This window comes from Electrophorus electricus, chromosome 4 (genome assembly GCF_041902795.1).
Source record: "Electrophorus electricus isolate QZ-2024a chromosome 4, ASM4190279v1, whole genome shotgun sequence".
Taxonomy (NCBI): Eukaryota; Metazoa; Chordata; class Actinopteri; order Gymnotiformes; family Gymnotidae; genus Electrophorus; species Electrophorus electricus.
The window spans coordinates 24972501-24990506 of NC_137500.1; positions in this window are offsets into that span (position 1 = coordinate 24972501).

Consider the following 18006-nt stretch of genomic DNA (forward strand, 5'->3'; position numbering starts at 1 on the left):
AAATGCAATGTGTCATTTGTTTTCACCAGCCGAACAGACTTTTCTCACTTCAGTTATGCCTGGTTGTTCTACATTTTCACATCCTTTTGCAACAAATGTGACATTGGTTCAATAAATGTGAAAAAGGGCTGTGACCTGAATGTACCGTGTTATTCAAATGATGATTGTCTGAAAGACTAAACTGGTAATTGTGTTACAAAGAGTGTCAGGAGGAGCTTGAAAGACATGCAAATAATGAGCCTCTTTTAAAAAGTGTGTTTGTCAAGGCCACGGCTCTGCTGCAGCCATCAACCACCTTGAACATCAAAGAGGCCTATTTAATTAAATGCTAAAGTGCCTTTCCAGAATCATGGCCATCAATGATTTCAGGATTATGGAAAAGGGTTTTGACATTTAACCTCCAAATTACCTATTGTGTTGATGCAGAGTGAATATTTTCCCATTACCATGGGCATCCCAAAGATCGGGGTGTGTGTAGTGGAAACACGCCATTCTCTACAGTCATGGCCTGGACCATGTTGAGAACTATGATAGAGACCATCACTCTCCAAAAGGGAGGATGGTGTGATGGTTAGGAAGGTTAAATGTGTGCTCTGGCTGCTATGCTAGAGAGCTGTCTCTTTGGTCCAGTGGTCAGAGCTCACATTTACCTCCTGTCAGACCTGGCTTCAAGTGCTGGGTAGGGCGGCTACTTTTGAGGAAAGTGGTGTGTTGTCTGAATTTTTTATTGCCACACACATCAGTGACTCTATTTAAACAATATGACTTTTCCTATATTATAGCTGCATATACTGAACATACTATAACCAAAAAACCTTCAAATCAAAGACAAACAACATGAAACAAAGCAAAAGTCGTCATCTTTTCTGTGTATATTCTCTGTACATTCACATATTCATTTTTTAAACACAATTTCAATAAAAAACACAAAGTAGTACAGACAAGCATTACAGACAGAGCAGCAGAAAGCAGTGTTTTGCTTTGCATTGTGGGAAACAAACATTGCTTCTGTTTCTCTAGTGCAGATGACTGCTCTTGGTCTCAAAGCTCTAATGAAAGTAAATAGCTGCGGAAAACCACTGGCTGCTTGGCTGCACTTGAAGCAGTGCTATGATGAAACCACAGGGGTGGACCTCCTTCAACTGGAAAGCTCACACATGAGCACTGCGGTTGCAAGACACAATCCACGCAACATAATGGAGGGTATCCCGTTACATCTACGACTGCCGTGTCTCTGCCGCAGTTTTATATCACAGCCTAGTGGCGGGAGAGTGGCGAGGAAGGGAAAGGGGAAAAATCAATTCTATTAGCATCCGGGAACAGGGGTGGCCCTTTCACACTGCCTCCTCTGGCTCTCTTAGTGCCATTCTGTCGGTGGGAGAGACAGATTTCTATTGAGGTCCTGCAGACACACAAAGTCAATGTCAATTAAATGTCCTCCACAAAGAGCCTATGCTTGCCTAAAAAGGAACTGCATACTCAGGATTCAGCCTTAGAAATATACACTGATCAGCAGTGCTTGGAATGGGGGTCTCTTCCTGATTCGGACTTCTGCAGCCCTCCTTACCTCAGCCAGCAGGAAGGCAATAAGGCAATAAAGCGATGGTCATGTGTGAGAAGATAATTGCAGCATGAGTTCATACAGACTCTAGGGAAGGATTAACTTGTGGTCATCTCGATGCAACAATGAACAAAATAGTTTTAGGGGGATAAAGATGGAGGTCTGTAGAGATCTTTTTGAAGATCTCTAAAATTATATTAACAGCACCAGAAATAATATTACCACAACCACCACCACCACCATTACTACAACTATTACTACTACTGCTGCTACTACAACAACAGCTACTACTACTACTACTACTACTACTACTAATAATAATAATAATAATAATAGATGAACATTACAGGATCATGCTTCTATGTGCAACGGGTCCAGCTTTATTTTTTTAGCAGTGGCTTCTGCCCAGAGGCTGTGTAAATCCAAAAGTCATACATGCAAAAAAAAAAATCCACTTTGCGTTCAATCATTTCTTGAAGGGAATTATGCAAATGAAATAATGGAAAACCGCATAGAGGAGAGCATTGGGTGGGTGGAGCAAGTCCTATCTCAGATCTATCAAAGCCACATATGAGAGTCACTAGGCATGGAGAGGGGAATTGGGCTATGGGAATGCATCTCATTCTCTCATTGTGATGGATATCGCAGTGTTGGGACATTGTGACTGACAACTCTACTGACATGTGAAGGGGAGACTGTACCAGTTCCAGACCAAGCAGTAATAGGGGGAGTTAATGAAGGTGGAGCTCTTAAAGACCTGCAGATATTAAGTAAAGGAGTGGGGGGTGGGGGCACTTCCTCCTTCCTTCACACACACACACACACACACACACACACACACACACACAATCTCCTTCTGACGGGGTACTGACACATATCAGTGAAATTATGGGCCATTTAATTTCAGGGGCCACCCCTGGAGAACTTCTCCATTTCAGCAAGTTAAAAAGAGAGGCCAAGGAAGATTGAAAAAGTCCCATCTGAGAGATCTTCTGACCTCAATTAGTAAGCTTGAATCCTCAGTGACTGCTGATACTGGCCAGTAGTGTAAAAACAGCTGTGGTGCAACCATATGTCAGTGTGAGCTAACCAAAAAAGTGTAGCGCTATCAAGGGATATACGTTCTGCAAACCTGACACAGCAGGATGACATACTGATGAGGAGTAAAGAGTAGTGAGCAGAGTATTTCTATACCTCTAGATTGCATGAGCTAAGTGTCAAAGCTATACATTTGACACTTAGCTGTGAAAACCTAGCCTGGGGAATCATGTAGCTGTATAGTACTTACCAATGCCAAGCACATCCTTTCCAATTGGTGTACTAGAATAACAAAATAAAATTGATCATACTAGCAATTACACACATTACAGGTTCTGTAGCTTAAGCCTACTGTGCTAAACCTATATCCACACAGTCCATCTAACCATTAAACATAGCAAAGCTAAATTTTGCAGCCCATTTTCTCAGAGAAAATTCACCCCCCCCCCCTTCAAAGTGCAGTTCTCTGAATTAAGCTCTGCTGAGCTGCAAAATCGAACTGCCAGCCATCTATAGAAATGTGATAACTGAGGCTAACTCCCTGAACCTGACATCTGAATCTCTCTTCCTTCCCTCTCTCCCACTCACCATCTCTCTCTGCCTGAGAGGCCACTCTGGAGCATAGCGCAGAGTAAATCAGCATTTCATGGTTATTAAGATCGATGCATACAAGAAGAAAGTGGTAGACAAGCATGCTGCAGAGCTTTGCTATAGTTGGAGGGCTCAGATGCCATCCCACAGGAGCTCTTTGATATCTTATTATTATCCAACTGATTGATGAAACATCTGTGCCACTCAACTCAAGTTCTCAAAGGCCACCTCAACCACCCACACGTACCTAAACCCTCTGCCCATTCTCCAGCCATATCAGTATACTAATTACATACCGTGGTCCCCCTAATTGCCTTAGATTGAATATAAGACACTCATCTATCTTAAAGTCTAATGCCTCAACTAGATTTATGTGCACAGGCTCAAAGTAAATGAGTTGCTTTGAAATTGAAATTCTCAGCTGGTTCATGAGTTCTGTATTGACTGAGTTAGTAATTCTTTTGTGGCAAAGCCTCAACTCGCTTCATTAGGAGCTCTGAACCCTTTTTTGTGGAAGATTGTGGAGCACTGCACTACAAATAACCGCTGTGGGGCAGGAATGACTGCACTGTAAATGAAAAGCACAGTGCGAATGAAAGCATGTTGATTTGGATACACTTACACACATACTTTACATTCAAGCATAGTGGAACAAAATGCCGTAAGCCTCTTTACAGAGTAATGCACTTACGGCTTTTTTCCCCGAGACACAGACTCAGAGTAGACCTAGATTATGAAGCTTTTTTAATTGCAAATTACTACTGTGAGAGTAATTTAACACAAGACCAGGCTTCGTCTATATCCAGAGACTCATCCATTAGAGTGATTGTGTGATTCTATAAATTATAAGAGGAGCACTGTATGGAGCCAGTGGGGCAAATGGTGATTGGTATGGATTAACCGCATGAGCAAAACAGAACCACAGCTAAGTACATGGAAAAAAAGGTCCATACAGTACTAGTTGAAAGTTTGGACACACCTGACTGAATCTTTTTTTTTTATTTTATTTTTTTTTTTTTTATGATCTTAAACATTTGATCTAAATTAAATTTGTTTCTAAGAGAAATACAAATAAGGAAAGTGTGGATTAATTTATTCTCAGAACAGACAATTTAAATGAAAGGTTTTCACCTTCACCTTCAGTCCCTCAGCCATACAGTGCTCAGCATATGTGGAAAAGCCTCTCTGGTGGCTGCTTCATGAAGGTGGTTAGGTGAATTGCAACTGTGCAAAGCTGCCACCAAGGCAAAGGCTGGCTAGTTTGTAGAATCTAAATAAACACGTTTTGGTCACTGCAGAATTCTGTATGTGTGTTTTCATATCTTCACTGCAATTTTCAAAATGTGAGGATAAAGGAAAAAAAGTTGGTCTGTGCACTTTTTGACTGGCACTACATAGGAAAACGTTCAATGACACCAGTCAGGGAGAACATAGTGTCTCAGCTTGCCAAGCAGAGGGTAAAGGGATCATTAACAAGCAACCTTGTCACATGAGAGGGTACTACACATCAGAGGGTATGCGCAGAGGCCATACAGCATGACTATGGGAGAAGATATAGAGGCAACTGCTTCATGAGGATTAGAAACAGATATAAACCCACTGAGAGCTTTCCTGGTTTTCACAATGCAGATTAGGCTTATTCCTAATAAATGGGATATTTCAGAAAGAACCTCATTACTCGCAGCATTGTTTGGCCCACGCCCAGATTTATTCTGTCTGGAAAATCAGTCCTTAGAGAACTAAAACACAGAAGTTCCACTTCCACAGAAAGGAAGCAGCCTAACTCACAATAATTTAATCTGAAAAAGAGGAAACAAGGTGCTGTGATAATGTTTGATGCTACTAACTACCACATTAGCATTCATATGTGCTAATCTTCTATTTTTGACAGTAATGGAGTGAACACACACCTACGCTCTCAAATGAAAGGCCGCCTGAACCACAACTAGATTCCACTTCGTATCCATGGATACACAGTTACTAATGGACTAATGGACAGAAAGGCCTAGATAAAGAGATCTGCAACAGTAATGAAGATAGCTCTATTAAACTATTTCAAATCACTGGGCCTCATTAATGGAATTATTGGCATTGCTCTTATGCATTGTGGAGAGAGTGCAGACCATGGTTAGGCTATTTGGTTTCACCATGGCTTTATCAATCTTACACCACTCACTGTCCCCCCTAACCCCTATCTCCTGCTCCGGAGATGCACAGATCTGCACACTTAAGCTGCGTGCAATCAAATGTGGTAGTCTGTTTATGTAGAGCAAGGCCTGGGAGAGTGCACTTAGCCAGATTGTGAGCTTGTAAAAAGTAGTGCTGAAAGGTCCTTTTTTTGAGCCTCAGGGTGTAAAAATCAGTATTACCATTCTCAACGATTCACCCCCCCTCCTGGACCGCACATACCCATATACCACATCAAAGTGCAGGGGGCTATGCTACATTCAGATTAGAGTTACAGTTGTTCTATGTGACATCATGGGGTGGGGTGGGGGGTGGTAGGTGTTTTTGTTGTTGTCATTAAAATGGAAGTAATCACTAGATAATATTGTGGTTGGTACAATGCTTAGCATTCTCCTCAAATGTGCTGGTTTATACATTTTGACCTTCACCCTGGAGGCTGCTGATGTTGTTACACAATAGAAGAGGCAGGATGTTTACTTAATTTGTTTGTGGTTGTGGTCTTGTACTATGCTTGTTGTTCAGAGGCTTCTGTTGATGCTAGCATGCTAACTGCTGTGATTCGTGACTAGGGCACTCTCTGGCCATTACTCGTATAATTCCAGATGCATGAAAGCATGTTGTGAAAGCATGTTATTTTGGGATTTACTGTGTTAGTAACAATGTCACCTGCGAAGAAAAGATGCATTGTGACCACTTGAAAGCAAAGTGATGTGATAAGCACTTCTGTATTCAGTATTCTGCTAAACCCCATGCTGTGTGTTCACTTTGAGCCCAGGCACAAAAGCATGAAAGCATACAGCATTTTGTTGCAGAAGAGTAGCAGACAAATGACCCTTCACTGGTGTTTCTCTTATTATCGCTCACATTTAATTGGATTTCTTTGAAAGTTCAGGTGAATCTCAGACGGCCCTCATCTCATTTGCACCTTGACACTCGTTTTACACCTACCTCTCCTGACACTGATTAAATCATGTAGCTGTGCTTTAGGGGTGGGTCTGTCTCAACAGGGTTCTCTTTGATTGATTGAAGTGATTTTGATCCACAAATACGAAGCTAAGTACACACTTCTGGTGGGGGTTATATCATTTGCTCCTTCTTGGTTCTTATATCAGAGGCCTTGTAGTATTTTTAACGATGTGTAGAGAACATAGTACTTGTATCTGTGTATCATTATTTGTTGTGACAGCAAAACTAATTGTATGTCTATTGATATTCAAATAAAAAGTTGTCCCTGTTGGGGCATCCATATCTATATTTGAATAAAAGGGCATCCATGCAAATGAATGGTTAAAAAATACACCGTTATGGAGCGAAGTAGACACCAGCACGAACAAGCTACAACAAGTATCTTTGTAATAAATCAAAGTTATAAGGGACCACTGCTAAGATTCACTTTATTTCCTTGTTCAGTCCCTGGTACTTCTGCAACTTTAAATATTCCTTCATTTGGAAGTTTTCATCAATACGTATTGCCAGTATAGCCTATATATAAAACCTGACATTGCAATGCATAACTAGACTTTAGTTATTAGCCTAACTACCCAGGATAAACAACTACTGTATATGCAAATGTATTCATTTCATTATATCTACTGTACTGGAATTGATGCTGCTATTAAATAGACTATGCTAAGGTATAACTGGATACAAAATACCAGCTTTTCCTTACTGCGCCTCACAGAGCTTGATTTACTGACTAGTTATTTTGTTACACATATGTACAAGTTTTAAATATATGCAAAAAGACCTTTAAATCAGTCTGTGTCATTGGAGTCACACAAGTACCAGCTATTTGAAGAAGCATTAAGGACCTCACATTCCTTAGAGATTTAGAGAGAATAATTATGGACTGAGCTCACTGCACATCTCCTTTAGGTCAGATTATGCTCTGGGTTATAGGCACATTTAATCTACAGTACAGCTTTCACTCACAGACAAAAGGTGCTATCTAGAACCCTTTGTACTTCTCACTGACCCTCTTATGGGTTTATGGGTTCTTCACTGGGGACAAACATGTCTTATAAAGAGTACATGAACACAGAGCTCAGAGCCCACTCATGCTACCTCCGTTATGGACTAAAAAGGCTATAAGTGCCATTAGCGCCATTATTTCAATTCAGATCTTGTCCTAATGTTTGACTTTTTATACTCTGCCTGGATAAATACTAATTTCTGGTTTCTCTTCTTTCTACACAACTCCATCTAAAGGGCTGTGTAGAGCTCATGAAAATCACAGAGGGTCCTCGATCTATACATTTGTAAGAAAACATTTCATGGCTCTTAAATATTTACATCTGTAATGATCTTGATCCTAGTTAGGTGTCAAACTCTCATATTTAATTTAATAATGCAGAGTTTGAGCTTCATAATCTTTTTTTTTTTTTTGGACAGATAACAACTTGGACACACAACTCTAGAGCAGAAGTTATTAATCTTCAATTGATTAGACATAAATGTCTGTGACCGCTGGACTATTAAGCACTGACTTGAGTCCTTGCAAAGGAGATAGAGCCAGATTAATAAAACTTGATGGTAACCACACTACACCATGCAAAATGTGTGACATGGTGTTTAACTCCTATCCATAAAGTCACTGTCATGATAATTAGTGCAACAGTGTCATCTTACCGCTCTGGTACGTTCACCTGAGTGTAACGTGAAAGCCAATCAAAATCAACATGTAAAAGAGGCCATACATATTAATGACCCATGTGAAAAATAACTAACCTCAGTCAAGAAACCACTGATATGGATTAAAAATAAAAATGTAATGCATTTGTAACTTTCACCAAGACAAAATATATCAGATAATATAACAGTTGACTTCACTACTTCTTCTAAATCATGGCAGAGTAGCAAAATCTTATAATTATATAATTATATAATCTTATAATTATATAATTATATAATCTTATAATTATAATTAATTATAGTTGATATTTTCTTCCTCTTAAACACCTACATTTGCATTTCTTGTGGCAAAAGTTCAGGGATCCTCAGTCACCTCATACAAGTCACGTTCCTCTTTGTATACTCTTACCAGTGCAGTTGCAAAGTTAGCTATCATTGCCCACTCCAAACATGTAAAAATGTGTCTTTTAAATGCATTTGTCAGTTATTTAAAGTGGTAGGCGTGCAGAATTTTGATGATGACTTGCATGTGTCATCAGACATTGTTAGAGAAATGATTGTCCAATCCACATCTGCTTCTTCCAGAAAAAAAAGGTTCAGGTGGCATTTTTTGTGGAGCAGTGTTCTGAGTATCAATTATTATAAATTATTATGATTATGAATTGCTAGCTTCATATGCAAATGAGGCCAAAATTCACCACATACCATACAAATGGTAAAATATACCAAACATCCACATTTAGGAATGAGGAAAACATTTGTGCTAGCTCCTAGAAATGTCTAGATAAATCTGGTGATATATTTTATGAATGTGGCCCACAATCCCCCATTTCCACTTTCTTTTCTTATCTACGTTGTTAACACCCCATGAATACCACTCTTGTTCAACATACTTCTTGTGGCAACATATGAACAGAATCCTCACCAAATGCATGAGACTCCTTCCTAAGCCCATTGTGACTCACAAGTCTGTAGAATGCTCACCAAGGTCCTTTAGGGACAGTAACAGAGGTGCTGAATTTCTTTCATTTACAGTACACTCACTGACCACTTTTATGGGGTGTGATTGGAAAGTGGATGCATAAATCTTAGCCTTTTCAAAGTAAGGGAGATATTTTTCCTCAAGAAGCTAGCCTCATACTATTCATGATTTTCTTCTTCTTGTTGTTATAGAGCACACCTCTGTAAATGACAAAAGCACGCTTAGTGATTTTCCAGAATGCTCTATCAGGAAGAGGTAAAGCAAAAAAAGAAAAAAAAATGAAGAAGCCAAGTTGCTGTTTCAATCATGGGATGTTGTGGATACACACAACAGTGTCCAGTTCACCGCTTTTGGCCACGCCGAGTGCATCATTCTGCGGAATGAGTCTGTACCAGTGAAATCTCCCTCCATTACCTGATAGCTCCCCTGCCGCTCTGCCTTTATAAAGGTTTATAGTGTGCCCACCATTGTCAGTATATAAGGCAGGACACAGAAGCATACACCGGGCTCCCCAGGGCCCTTGGAGAGAGACGACAAGTTTAAACATTCATGTGAGACGAGCGCACACTGGCCTCATGGTAACTCACTCTCTGGGATTCAATTCGAGTCCAGTCTGGAGGGGCAGAGGGAGATTTCTTTCTTTCTCCATCTCTTTACCTAGTCGTGAAATTTGTAGGGCCGAGGAAGAAAGAAATGGGTGAACGGGCAACATCCACAATACTACTGTGACATCCAGTGCTGCATAACTAAATATTACTGAGAGAAGTAATTTGGGTGTTTCTTGGAATATTAAGTCCATTAGCTATTCTTTACAGCATGTCATTTGGTTTTCTTAGAATTGAATGCTGACATTTAATGCAAGCGTAACCATCGGAGAACCGCTACTTCACCTTTAACGCGTGGCTCTGTCTTGTTCATTTTAGAATAGTTTGCTTCAGTGAGTTTGTGCATTTCATTTGTTTTTTTTTTGTCAGTGCCTGACAGTTGCCAGGCTGCCTTACATCATGAAGGAGAGGAAATCCCTGTGCTACTATTCCAACCTCTCGCACCCTGAGCATAAATAAAAACAGAGAGAGAGAGAGAGAGAAAAAGGGTTGGAGAGAAAGACAGAAGAGCTACCATGCTGCCTGTTCTGTTGACATATAGCTGACCAAAGAGAGTAATATCCAGTCTGAAAGTATATATGAATACTGTGGCCATAGAAAAATTACCCCTTGCTTATTTCTGGTTCCTGGCCTTCTTTGTGATAAATGGGGTTTGCAACAAGCTGTGAAAGCTGAAAAACTGGGACATGTAGCCTGCCAAAATGATATGCTGACAGAAAATGGCACAATACAAAACTTCAAACTTCACTTAGTCAAACTATATGTCAAAAGTGGTTATGCTGACATTTCTGTGAAAACATTTGTGCGTTTGATTATTGTGTCTATTTCTGCATGAATGTTTCTAAAATAGAATTTCATCTTAATCAAGTCATAATGGTAATTACAGATAATTTAATACAATTTTACTTTTTTTTACATTTCTTTATTAGAATTTGGAGAAATCTTTTAAGCAATTAACTTCATTATATGTGATTCGCTATGTCAGATATGCACTAGTCCTAGAGGGCCAGTCCAGCAGAATTTGGTAATTTGGTAATTTTCCCATTCAAACACAACAGCTTCAACCTATAAGTTAAATACCAGATTCAGTAGATGTATTTGAGATTGGCATGGAAACTGTGCTGGAGTGCAATGTATAAAGGACACACACACACACACACACATGTTCATGTGCGGTGGAAGGAATATAATGGCATGGGCTTGATTTGTTGCCGCAGGGTCTAGACAGCCTGCAGCCATTGGCACACCAATACACTCCAACCTGTATCAGGAAATTCTACTTCATTTATCAGGACGTTTGTCTGTAATCTAGCATTTAAAAGAGGTTTGGTCACAGAACATGAGTCAGTGATCTGAAACCTAGGAATAAATCAACAGAAGATATATTCAAACAGAGCAAAAGCGTATTTATTTTAGGATGGGCTGGTGAGAGACCTGACCTCAATCTCTGTGAAGCGCTGTGGCATGCACTGAAGCCGGCCATTCAAGCAAGACATCCCAAAATATATATGACAGTTTTACGGAGGAACAGGGAAGAATACCTCCTAACCTCTGCACAGGACTCATCGACATGTACAAAAACTATTTGGTTATTGGTGGTTCTGCATGTTTTCAAATATAAGGATGTCAATTACCTTGATTCTTTAAAATATGTTTAAACCATATTGTTTAAGCCAGATTTAGTACTATTATGTGTGCTCTCATTTATTATTTTGACATAAACAAAGATCAGATTATATTTTGGAGCTATGTATAAAGAAAAGCAGATAACTCTAAATGGTTCACAAATTGTTTTCTCACAACAGTTAATCAGGTGTGTTCTTCATTAGAATGTACTGTTACTGCACAAAATTCTAAGTGGTAGAACTGTGTTCTATAATAAGGCTCAAGCTGAATATTTAATTCTCAGAGGACTGAGAATTAAAAATTTATTCTAAGAGAAATAAATCTTTTTTTTTTTTTTTTTGCTACAAGCAGTTCATTTAGGAGCCCCTAATTGTTAGGTGCTTGCAGAAAAAATTTGAATATATTCAGATACATTGTAACAATCCATATTCCATCTGTTTTTGCTGAAAGAGACAGATTCACAACTCAACAGAGTGTGAAAAGTAATGTTAAATTACCACCTGCATTATTAAACTTGTTTCAAATGAATGCTGTAGGTAGTTTCTTAACACAGGTGAGTTTTCTGTGAGGTGAGTGACATGTGATATTAAAAAAGACCCATAAAAGATGCAGCATCTGTATCAACCCCTAAAGTATGATGTGAAATGAAACCTTGACCAAAACATGGCTCACGGAGAGAGGAGTGAAGGTGGCCATCGTTAGCACAACGTACTTCGCACACATTTCCACAGCTGTCGCCACAGCCGAAGCAAATCCCGCTTCATTCCAGTACCGGCGAGTCTGAGGCGGCAAGCTTGAACCGAGACGTCTTCTTAAAATCAGCCTCTTTAGGATTCCCCACATGCAGATGCAAACTGCAGACTTTGCCATTGACAACTTTGTGACAGAAATACACACTGTGAGGAAGTGGGCTTGGAAACCCTTCCGAGGGGCATGAGTTCCGGCTGAACACACACATCCCTCCATGTCCAAACAGAGGTTCATACGCAGAGAAGCCTGACACAGAGCAGGCAGAGAATTCCGGGCAGCTGAATGAGACGCAGTGGCCTGTACAATAGAGTGATGGACTGGTTGACACAAGTGTCCCAGTGAATATGCTGCACTATATAACTGTTCAACAAAACCGCTGCCACCAGTGCTTCTGCTCTCTTAAGCAGGTCTAGTGGCTCCACAGCTATCGAGGGGACATTTGAGATGACAGCACGAATATTAAACATTTAATTATTCATTTGGACCTTAACACAACAATTAAGAAGATGGGAATTAATGACAGGCTTCACCTTTAGGGTGAGAATTCGTTTATTTCACTCTGCATAATTCAAATATTCCCTGTGGAGAGCCACTCAAAGCAGTTTGTGGGAGGTTACTGAAGAACACAGGAACGTAATTGAATTGAGACCCAGTCAAATGACTGAATCAATACAGCAGTTTCCTGTCTGAGCACTGACGAAAAATGTCACACTTATACTTAAAAGGCTTTCCAGAGATTCATATTTGATTTAAAACCTGAAATTATTGGAAATCTTTCTATTCATCATTTGTTTGCTACTACATCACATTTATTGATCTAACAGATGCAGCCGAGACACCCACACTAACACAAATGAAGTGCATATTCAGCTAGTTCCAGACCTGTTGAAGTTAGAGCAACATATACAGCAATAAACTGAATCTTGAGCAGAACTTCTCATTTGTCATTTAGACTACAAATGCAAGTCAATGGGGTGTTTTTATTAGACAGCAGAAGCAGACAGCACCATATCACCCTCTCTCTCTCTCTGTCTCTCTCTCTCTCACACACACACACACACACACACACACACTCTCACAGCAGCTCCTCTCTGTACACTATTAGTCAAGATTGGGCATTCCTCCAGCCCCAGGGTCTGCTGGACTATGAGTGAGGCATAAGGGACAGTATATCAATCCCACCCCACTCCCCCGCCCCATTTACTCCCATTTACCTTGCTCTTTGTTTTATGTTTCTTTCTTTCCTTTTCTCCCTCTCTCTTTCTGTGTCTCTTTCTTTCTGTCTTTGTCCTCCAGGGTGAGATCTTACTCACTCAATGAATAGATGTGACAGAGGTGCAAAAAGGGACTTATTCCACTGCAGGCAGTGCACATATGACAACGCTGGTATAACCTCAGCACAAGACTGAGCAGGAATAGTACAACTGACTCAAAGATTCCAAAATTTGCCATCAACTTGACCTTCAGGTTTTCATTGCTGTCAGGCAGACAGTACCATTCCCAAAGGGAGAAATTAAATCACTGCTTTTGTTAACTGCAACAAAGACACCTGAAGGTCAAGAGGGTACTTGGCATTTCATAAGATAACCATCAGTGAATTTGTAATAATGATTACACAAATTGCATACACCAGGCAGGATTTGCACCAACATATATCTATATATAGTATATATTATTAGTATATATTTTTATTATGGTGGGTACAAGGTATCTTATCAGGATCTTTCAGACAGAGATCAGAGCTATGCAAGTGCTTATGAAGTTCTAGGCAGTGACAACAGTAACCAGAAAGAGTGCAGATTAGCTCTTTTTTTAAGGTTTACTTCATAACCTCATTGGTGCAATAACAACTGGCAATGCAAACAGATACATCATTAATGCAATATGCATTAGTATTAAAATAGCTTTCCACTGAAAATGACAAATCCTTAATTCTGATGGTCTGAAGGTGTTCAGTGAATTGATTGACAAGCCTTCTCCTGAATCTCTAAGCCTTCTCCTGAATCTCTACAGTTGATTGCGTCTCTTGTAAAAGATACAATAGACAGCTCCTGTAGTAACGCATGAGGAGCGGGTGATAACAATTGATCTTTGTGCACATTATTTTAGTGGCTGTGGTAATATATTTATACGCAGCACATCTAGAATGGATGCAAGCTACAGTATTTCACACTTGACAAGCATGTCTTTGATGTCCTTGTGTCATCTGTATGAGATTAGTGGAGGCTCCTTACAAAGGAATGAAGTCTCTGCATCTTCAGGAGGACTTGTAAGTGTTTGAGGATATTAAATATATTAGCCACTGTTTTACATGTGTGATGACATGTGAGCACCAAAGGAGTTCATGCTGGCCCAATATTAGTCCATTCATAAGTCAGTGCTTTCACTCTATGAGCACAGGTATCATCCACAACTTCCTATGACAATCCACATACATGAAAATCAGGGCCAGAGCTTGCATTTTCAGTATATGCATGCAAGCAAAGCCCAGATACAGGATACATAAAGGCTACACTATGCAAATACATAGAACTGTTAATGTAACCCCAGTAAAAATAAATTACAGTAAATATCTGAGCAATCCTGCAGTAAAAACTGTTGCTGCTTTGTAAAAAGCCATAATGAGGGTGTGTGAATGTTAATGTGGTTATTTTTACTTTTGATGCTCAACCAAAAATCTGTTTAATGCAATAACAAGCAGTAGTTTAATGTATCAGATGTGTTCTGATTCTCTCTTTAAAATGCACGGCCTGATTCCATGGAAACATTTAGCCCAAGCAGAGCGGTTGAATCTTTGGGAGAAGCACATTCAGAGCTGTTTGTACTTTTAAACAAGCAAAGGTAAAAAGGCAAATGACCAGAAATTGTGTATAACTTATTTATTTATAGTTGTGCCTTCTGGAAGGCTTCTATTCATGGGTGCATGTCACCCATTAAAGCTCTGCTATAGATGCAAACACTCACACATTTCCATACTCCTCTGGAGGAAGTTTTCATTTTCCCTGCAAATATATTTAAGTCCCAATAGCTGTGAGCAAGTCCATGCAGGGCCTGGAATGTGAATAGTTGTTCTGCAAACAAGAATGAGTCTGTAGGTCAACAGTATTTGAGGCATCTAAACCAGAACCCTCAGACTGAAACACCCAAAAAAGTCATATTCTTGTCAAGATATACTGTACATGATAACTCCAGAGGGGAACCTGGGGAAGGAAGAAGCAAAAAAAACAGAGCTCTTCAAATGTGAATGTGTGTGTGTTTTTGTGTACATGCCATTCAAAAAAACACCACCACCACAACGTGCAGCACCTGCCGTGCTCATACACACGGTACGCTGAAAATCCAACACCCTGTGCGCTCATGCAGCTTCTAGCCTTGCCCCCTTTTTATGTGCTCTCGCCGAATGCCTTGCTCCAAATAATTAGTGCCCTCAATTAGTCCTCATCCATGACATGGTGTGAATACTCCCAGCTCTCCAGAATGACAATAACATCAGAAGAATGCGGCCATTTCTTTCCAGAGGTCCCACTTAGGTCCTTGTCCAGTCTCTTGTCATCTCATGACTGGATTACTGCAGCTCATTCTGGGCAGGGCCTCCCTGCACAGGCCACTAGACCCATGCAGCTGATCCAGAATGCAGCTGATCCAGTTATTCAACCATCCCGAATTCACACACACACACAGATCCCTGCACTATTGTGTTCCCTCCATTCCGGGCCCTGACACTTGCGTCCAAAGCCAGAATGTGTCCTGCACCCTGTTACCTGGAAGCACTCTTCTCACCCTGCACTATATCTTCCGTCACCCCACGAGACACACAAACAGGTAAAAGGAAAAAGCTTTGGAATTAATTCCCACTACCTGTTTGTACACCGGAGTCTACTGTATTTAATTTTAAACTAAAGACCCACCTTTTCAAGAAGCACCTGAATGATCAATAGTCATGTCAAGTCTTCCATAGAGACAAAAAAAAAACATTTGCTAAATGTTGTAAATGTAAAATTTGACTACCTCTACATTTCTCTGCATCTTTTATTACAGTACACTGCAGTTACTCCCTGAAATCGTCCTCAGATATATGTACATACATGCATACATGAGAGAGTGAGCATTCACCTTCTACTGAATGCTTGAATGTTCTATGTTTCATTGAGTCCACTGTGCTGGAGGTCAGATTTGATCAATAGTTCACACCAGCTCAATTTGTCATTCTTCAATCTTATGTAACAATGGCCTTCTTGTCATTACAAAAGGCAGCAGACAAAGAATGACATCATCGCGCTGGATCGATAAGAGGGCTCCTCCGTGCTCCTTCTCAGAGTACAATGCTCTTTAAATGAATATCTACATGAAACATTAAAACATCACAATGATCAGTAAAATGTGAGCATGGCACATAATGGTGCATTTCTCAGATACTGCCAACCATGAGTACGTACCTGTAAATTTGCATAAAAGCCTCCCAGACTACACAATCTTACACAATGAGACAATTTATTTAACTTTGCTCATGTACATTGTAATAAAATTAGTAAAATTAGTTATTTACTGCCAAACAAGTACAAAAACTACTGATCCAAATCATGGCTGAATTATCAGTAGTACATGTTTTCATTTCAGGAGCCAGTTTGGCATTTAACAGTTTGAATGGCTTTTTTGTCATAGGTTGGGTTGGAGGGAGCCTTGGTGTTTTGTATCAAACTCTGCCAAAAGTACAGGTGATTTTTCCATTGACACCAGTCAGAATATCAATAAAAGCCAAACTCCAGTCCAAGGCCTCTCAGCCTGTGAGGTTCCTAGTGAGACTGGAGTATTAAATAAGGAAATGCTTTTGCAAACAGTGCTGTAATAGGTTTCACATCAATACGCCCAAAGGAGCCAGAAGGAGCGGTTAGTGGAGCTAGCTCATTTGGGTCTCAGGTGTGGTCAAAGGAGCACTGGTTCAATCTATGTGAGCAGGTCACTCCACGATGCAGCTGGAAATGTCCCCCTTTCTCTGCCTTTTTGCCCACGGGTCCAGTGGTAGTCTATTGCATTGCCAGTGACCTCACTGTCTTCAAACCTCAGCTAGCATGGGAGCTGAGGCTGGGTGAAGAGAGGAGTTGGTGGCCAAGAAACTTTGCACCCACACAAACAACCTGTCTGTGCTCCCGGTAGTGGAGGCTAAGCAGGCACAGAAGGGAAATGGGCACTACGGTAGGGACAAGACATCAGGTAGTGTGTGTGTTTTTGCAGGTAGCCGCGTGTGTGTGTGCATGTGTGTACGTGGGGGAGTTTCACACTCATTTGGCAGGTTTGTGGGTGCAGTCAGCCCTCAGCATGCTGCCCCACACATTTACAGTGTTGGAAGGTAGAGATGGTGGTGGGGTTAAGGGGGTTGTTTCACACGATGGCACTCATCTCAAGCCCAGAGTTTTGAGAGAGTCCCCCATGGAGCTGCCAATGCATCCTCCAGCCACTGTCATAACCCATGCAGGCAGCCTTAATAAGCCACCTATCCCCCACACTCACCCGATAATGCCAACTCAAGCTGAGAACATTGAGAACATGCTCATTTTGTCCCAGATTAGACCCAAGGTTTTTTAAATATAATTCTGCTCATTCGACAATAGCTGTGGGTTAATCGGAGAAAAAAAAATCCATGGAAACACAGAGCCGGTTTGGAGGCTCAGTCTATAGTTAAGCAGCTCGAGATTTAGCATCACCCTGCCAGCTGTGAGCTGAGGATGATCCAGACGTTATGACTGCAGTGACATCCAAGCGCGGTTTTCAGTGCAAGCATACAGAAAACACTGTCTAACTGTCTCTCAAATAGATGAGAGCATGTTAGCAGGCTCCTGTTCTATGAAAAGAACATGACCCTTGGGTATCAACAGATGCTGCGAAATAATGAGAAAGAGTGTACAGTTAGATTTTCTCTGATTATATATTCATATTAATAAAGACAGTGGGAGCAGAACAACTTATACTAGATCAGTAGAAAAGTAAGAGCGCTCCAATCTCTCGTACGTTGAAAATAAAAACACTTTTGGAAGGTG